A 7,622-nucleotide genomic window follows, 5' to 3' on the forward strand; every position below is an offset into this window, starting at 1 on the left:
TTTCCAAAACCGAATTCAGGCTCGACTGACATAAGCTCCAAAATTTATATCCAATTGGGTCAGATCTTTGTTGGATCCTAATCAGATATAAGCAACCTACCTTTATTACCTAAGCAAGGAAAGAATCCAATCAATCAAATATTGGACTTCAGATTCATATTTAGTTATGCAACTAGATAATATCTCCAAAGCAATCAATTAGTTGACCCAAGGACATGCAAAATAAAGATTGTAGCACAAGAGATTGGGTAGAAGGTTTAGCTTAGCTCTCTGTAGGGTGATGAGTGATCGATCCTTCTTCCGCTCACCCAAAATTAATTATTTGGTCCAAATGGTTTTTCCAAATCCAACCCGATGCATTTACAATCCATCAATCGTGAGCCAAAAACAACAAATGAAAAATATATTGAATTTAATAATAACCGATACAGGCCAATACAGCATATCGTTGATGTTTCCCAATTTTTGCGACATTTGTCCATGTCAAGAGGAGTATGTCATATGCTTTAACCCTTAGTTACTAGAAACCCATCTTTTCTTTTGTCAAGTTACATTCCCTGCTTTACATCACCTTTCTTCTTTGTATTACTTTTTTTCCGCGAATATCGTCTCTTTGCCAATAAAATACTTTTGATATAAACATCTGCTTCCTTGCTTATGCTTCAAGCACCCCCCTTTCTTTCTTTTCCTGTTGATGTTGCCATTTTCCACATGGCAGGTTAAATGGATTCTCTCTCTCTCTCTCTCTCTCTCTCTCTCTCTCTCTCTATATATATATATATATATATATATATATATAGAGAGAGAGAGAGAGAGAGAGTTCAGTCATGAAGGTCATCCATTCATTGTGATGGATGTTTAATAGAAAAACAAAAAAAAAATGTGAACCAATACTATGTGACGAATCTATTCATCACTCTTTTGTTTGTGTTTATCTTTCAACTATTCATAATGAATCAGATGGTCCGTATGAGTGAGTTGGGTGATTATGAATAACCAAAGCAAAAAGAAAAAAAGATTGCTCACAATTACTCAAAGAAGAAGAAGACGAGATTCTCATAATCATACCTACAGCCGATATGTCCACACACACATTTCGTATGGACTATCCAGAAAAACTCATCCGTTGCTAACCGATTAAGAAAGTTCCCAACTACAATGCCAATAATGCAATGCACGTTCATCCGACGGACAGGATTCGGATGAGTTTGTTAAGTTTTCCCCTTGAAGAAAAATGCATTTTAATAAAGGTGCTCAATCTTTGAATTAAATACTTGCTTAACGTTTAAAAATTAACAAATACATCGTCATCCTTCAAGAAAATTTCTCAAGAAGCTTCCTATGAATATAGTTGACATTATTTTTTATCTAAAATAACCAAAAAAAAAAAAAAAAAACTTTTCTTGTTAAACCACTGATCCTCCATCTGCAGGAAGACATCTCTATCATTTTATATATATAAAAAAAATAATGGTTTATGCTAATAAGTAACTCTTTGAGAATCTCTCTTAAACGTTGAGCAGTTTTTTATTAAATCTTGAAAATTGAGCAAACTGAAAGGTTGGTCTAGAGCGGTTTTGGTGTTATGTCATTCGGTCGTCATATGAATGATGCGCAAAACAATTGCCGACACAGATGGCAAAACTTTGACAGAGTGCACAAGATCAATTGAGGAACTTGCGAATCTAATTTTGTTTATAATGTTTATATTAAAATTTAAAAAATAAATAAATAAATAAATAAAAGAGACGACAGTGAAGTTTCTCATCAATTTGCAATAAATCGATAAATTGCCCGCCAGTTGAGACCGACCTTGACAACTTTGTCTTAATTCAAGGTTTCCTATTTTCTCGATTTTTTTTTTTCCTTTTTTCCAAACTTGTTTCGACTGCCAAGTGGGCCTTCGTCACCTGTCCAGTCAAAGAGGACCAAGGGCATCGATGGGGCCAAACGGGCGCTAATTTCTGAAAAATATGGTTGGTTTTTTCTAACGGGTATTTGGTAGTCTTGGATTTGAAATGATTTCAAGTTGATTTTAAGATTATTGAAAACCTCAAGTTCATAGATTTAAAGGTCAGATCTTCTTCCCTTACGAAGTAAAATCTAAAGCTTTGGCTATAAACTGAAGATCTCAGATCCTATTTTTCACGCAACGGTAAGATCCAGTATTTACATATAATGTGGGTCAAAGGATCTTAGGTCAGCGTCCATTTAAGTCCTGAGGATATCAAACACAACTTAGCTCCAAGTGTGCATACAAAGGTATGTTTAAAAAGATTCTCAATGAAGATCTCAATAACATTGATTTTAAATCTATGCTATATGTTAAGAATCATTAAATTTAAGATCGGATGAAAGAGAAGAAGATTCGACCATAAATTCATGGATATGAGATCTCATATTAATGCAAATCTCAAATAGTACTATAGTGAAACAAATGAAGCCTAACAGATTTTTCTCCAGCTCGAGAAGATAGCGCGCGTCTCTATCGGCACAAGCTTAGCATGAAATGTAAGAAGGAAGAAGAAAAGAGAAGATTGTATTACGCAACTCCTCCTCGAATGCATCTCGACCTGGTCTCCTTCAGCCCAGTAGATGACTGATTGCCCACTTGGCTGCGGACCCATGATGGCAAGGTGAGAGAAGTAGGCTCGCACGCAACAAAAAGATTTGGAGCTTCTCGTCCAAGCATGAGGCCCATCTACGGCTGCCAACCCACTTGATGATATTTTTAAAAATTTTAGCTTCACCGTTATGAAAATTTTGAAAAATATATTGAACACCCGTGAAATATTGTTTGTAGAAATTTTATACAACCTAAGCTATATGTATTATATCTGACTTCACATGATAATATTTTTAAAAGTTTTAGCTTGGCCACTATGAAAATTTTGGAAAACATGTTAAGGTCATGTGAAATATTTTTTTTTTTTTTTGAAAGATTTTATACAACTAGACTTATATTTACTATATCTGTGTGTGCACCCTAAGAAAAAAAAATTTGGCATCTTCCTTCAGCAGTTCCCTGTTTAACTCAAAGTGCATTTGGATAACATGATTTTAGTTGATTGTGCCAGATTGGGTAACTCAGGGAGCGGTTGATTACACTTTATCTTAGATAGGAGAGTTGGATTCAATAAGAAACTTACCTAAAATCCTGTTATGCTGATACAAACTGTGGATTTAAGAATTGTTAATTTAGTATGGCTATCATGTATCCAATCTATAGATCTCAGGTTACAGGAGAGGGAATTTGACTTGATGTCTATAGATTTGAAAATGTAAGAAGGATTGCATTTTCATGCAGTAACCCTTGCTGCATGTTTCAAGCATAAGATTTCGGATCTTGTCAGAAACAGAAGATCCACATTCATAAAATTCTAAACTTCTAAGACTTTAGGTCACGCCAGATATATACTGCAATCAAAAAACTACTTAAGACATTGTATCTCAAACATGAAAGGGGATTAGGTAGAAAAGTATCTTGCCTGTATCTATGTACTTGAACCAGGACATATCTAGGCCTTGAAACAGGTTAAAGTGACAACCAAGTTGAATGGTGTCTGCATCAAAAAGTCTACTCATTCATGTACTCAAGCCCCCTTGAACAGGGGGAGGGGAGAAGGTAAAGGTGGGGGGCCACATGGCCTTTGGCCCTTTTAAAATATAAAAATTTTAAAATTTATATGTAAAAAATTTAGTTTAATATATATATATATATATATATATATATTCTGTTAAAATTTTGAATTCCTTCGTAATTAAAAAAAAAAAACACACACACACACACACACAACAACAAACATAAACATAGCTACGCCCCTACCCAGTGGAAGGAAACATGGGGGTTTTCCGGTCTCATCCAGGTCATGGTCGCTCCCGCTCACCGAGAAAAAGGAAAGTGAGGGGTTGGTGCGTGGTAGGCGTGATGGGTTTTTGGCCTTAGGCGTGATGGATCTGGCCTTGACTGGTTCCCGGGCAAGCAGTTACATCGGAAAATGAAGTCCTTTTTGTCGCTACTCACCTCTTGCACACCATCTTGGCCTGAACAGGGCTAACCCCAACACAGTTGATGACCTTTTTGTTTCTTCTCTCTCACGATGGCTTTGAAAACTCCTATTTGGATTCCTTCTCCATTAATTTTCAACTTTTTTTTCTCTTTTCCTTTTCTCTCATTTTTCACAGGCTGTTCTCCATGCATGTATGGGAAGCATGCAATTTTTTTCTGCAGAGTTCGGTAGGTGATGTTGGCTATTGAAATGGACGTGAGTTAGATACGAACCATTCCTATTTTACATTGTTTAATTTATTTATATATAAAAAGAATCAAATATTAAAGAAGACATGCAGGACTTTACTGCTGCTTTCTTCTCTTCCCATAACAAGAGGTCTTTTGTTTATGTGCTTTGGGGCAAAACACTGTTATCCGATTATGCTGAAGCCGACGCAAACGTCGGATATGCAGGAACTGCTGGAACAGGCAGAATCCCCTGGTCAACTCTATTACATGTAGTTCTATGACTTTCCATAGAATCACATATATTCAAGTATGATATATACTTTACCATATCTACTTTTTAGAATATATAGATATCCACGTTCGAATACATTTTCAAATTCAGATGGAAAAAAAAAATCTATACCATATCTCAATCTGAAATCCAAATTCATAATCAGAATTCAATTTGTGGATTAACATCTAAATCGGATTTTTAAACTGAATTCAAACTATGTTATAGATATTAATTATAGGATATTTATTTAAAACTATACCTAATCTGATCTGAATCATAATCTGGCTAATATTTACTTAGTTTTAATCCGGTTTCAAATTATTAATCGGATAACAATTTTTTTTATATCATATGTTTTTATACCGTTCAGTTGAATGTAGAGTCTAAATAGAATTTATTGACATCCGTATCTTTTTTTGGCTCCCTTTGCTTTTCTTTCTCTCGTTCCCACTACTTCTTCATTTATCTATCTAGTTTGGGTGAGCGAGAGGATCATCCCACCGCCTGAAGTGAGGCCCAAAAGCCCCCTCATTCCCCCTGCCTCTAAGGTCCTGAACTACGTTGGTGTCAGCAATAAAACGGTACACTTTTCAACTCGAATGTCACACCTTACCACCTTAAGACACAGGAGCATAGCTCTTACGGAAATCAAACTAAAGACCTACTTTATACATGTTCCTAGCTCGACTAGTTACACTATGCCCCTTGAGGCCCATTTATCTCTCCGATTACTACTGACTAGATAATACATGGAGTAAGATCACTGTTTTGTCCTTTAACTTCATCAAAAACAATGGACATATCACTATGCTGTCCACTAGAACGGGACAAGTATGTGGAGACGAACAAAACGTGTCAGTTCCTTATTTCCCAGAAACTGCTACGAAACAACCTCGGGACAGTCAGTCTACCACGTTTATTTTACTGAATATGCTTGCAGGTTTTCCAATACTACGTGTTGTCATCTACAAATTCAATCAGACAGGCAAGCGTGAAATATTAAATTAAGAGAAACGTGAAAATTAGATGTGGGCAATTGCTTTTCAACACAAATGATCAGCAGTAGCAAATATAGTGGCAAAGATCAAGACGATGAATTGTGAGAACAGCTAATAGCAAGCACAAATCAAGGAACCCTTGCGTTGTTAATACTGATAATCTGTTACTAATGTTGATAATGACTATAACAACTCCTTAAAGAGCTACCTCAGCTGTAATGCTTACAGCCTATATATAAGAGATTGATATACTTTACCAATTCTAAGGTCAATAGCCTTCCGTTGATAAATAAAGTTACTTCACATTAAAATCTATTATGTTTATGCTTTTGTTCAGCTTCTATAAGAATTATAAATTTAATGGTCTTTAACTCTCTGAACTCATGCACACTAATCTAGAGGTTAAATTTTTATTATTTTTTCTTTTGTTCCTACGTACATAAAATTAAAATAAAACAATAAAAAATAAGCACTTGAAAAACATGTTCATAAGAATGGACATCAAAACTTTAGCCAAGAAAACGGAAAAAAAACGGCAACAGTTTCATCAGTGAACAAACACGCACTTATGAAAAAGCACACATAAATGCAGGATGACGACCTCTGCCGGTGCAACAAAAACTTAACGTATAACGTCACGCCCACCGTTGAATGGCAATCTTTATTTCAAGAAGTTGCTTTTTAATTACGACGCCATAAACGCAGTCACTTAAATCTTTAAATGTCAAGAGTATGAAGTCGTTAAAGTCTTTGAACCGTTAGATCTGTCGATCAAACTCAAGCTACAAAGTAACACAATCCAAATGTTACTGTGCGTTAAATCAATAACTTCGAATCTTGTCACTTCCTTCTCTCAATGCATAATGGTCAGGAGTCGTCCAGGGTTTCACTCTTGTTGTCAAGGCCCTTGAGTGATAGGAACTCTTTAAACTGGTCCTGTTTCTTAATAAAAACCAATTAATTAATAATTTCCTTTCCTTTTAGTATTACCAAAGTATTTTTTCTTTAGGAACATAAATATTTTTAAAATCCTATGTAACAATAGAAACAACGTCCCTGTTCGCAAGACACTAGAGGGAGAGAGAGAGAGAACGTGTGGGACATGGTCAACCCCGACATCACTGGGCATACACTCACAGTCTTTCCATTTAAACCTTTTCATTGATCTGAATCCTCTAAACATCTTAAGGTACCAGTAATCACAGTTGAGATACAATGTGTCGAGCAGATGTGATTAAACATGCCATAACAAGTAGTGCATTGTGAGAAGTGCTCTGTGAGAAGCCAGAAGATTTGTCTATCCAAACCTAGATGAAGAAATCTACAAATCCCATGTTGTACATCAGACTTATCAGCTTGAATTTTCTGTAAATCTTTATACTTAAGAGGTGCTCATGCACTTAATCGGAAGTCTAGAAACTCCCAATTTCCGTTGCTTGCTTGACAGCCATTTAGCGAGCAACTTTGCTCCCTCCTTTCCACGTCAGAAGAAGCCTGGTTGAGAAACGTTTTTCTTTCTCTCCGGATTCACTGTAGGAAGCCTATTTACATAGGAATCAGGATCTTCTCCTGTGTAGGCCGCTGAGTTCCAAATGAACCAGGATCTCCTCGTCTCACCCAAACTAAGGAATTTAACAATCAACTAACTACTATCCCTCATCATGCCACAACTAACTTGGACTGCTAACCTGATAAAACAGATTTCTCAGATTCAGACCAAACAGGTAAAACAGATAATCCCAGACATGTGGCTATAACTTTTGGATGAAACGGCACACTGGCGTTGCCACTTGCCAAATCAATTTGAAAATGGATTTTGACATTCTCATCAGCAGTCGACCATTTCCAATGGAAGTGTCGAGATCGGCCACTCACATATGTAACGCCCTTTTAAAACTGTGCATTACTGAGGCTGAATGCAGCACCCAGTACGTCTTAAAATATCGATCGACTCATAAAATGACCCGATCACCGTGAAACAGATTCAAACTTTTCTGCGTATTCACCTTGCTACTGTCGAACAAAAATAACCATCTGAAATCAGCAGCTTTTCGGAAGGGAAAAAATATAGCCAAACACGGAATTAGACTGATAGATACAGCAACGCATA

Source organism: Nymphaea colorata, chromosome 6 (genome assembly GCF_008831285.2).
Source record: "Nymphaea colorata isolate Beijing-Zhang1983 chromosome 6, ASM883128v2, whole genome shotgun sequence".
Lineage (NCBI taxonomy): Eukaryota > Viridiplantae > Streptophyta > Magnoliopsida > Nymphaeales > Nymphaeaceae > Nymphaea > Nymphaea colorata.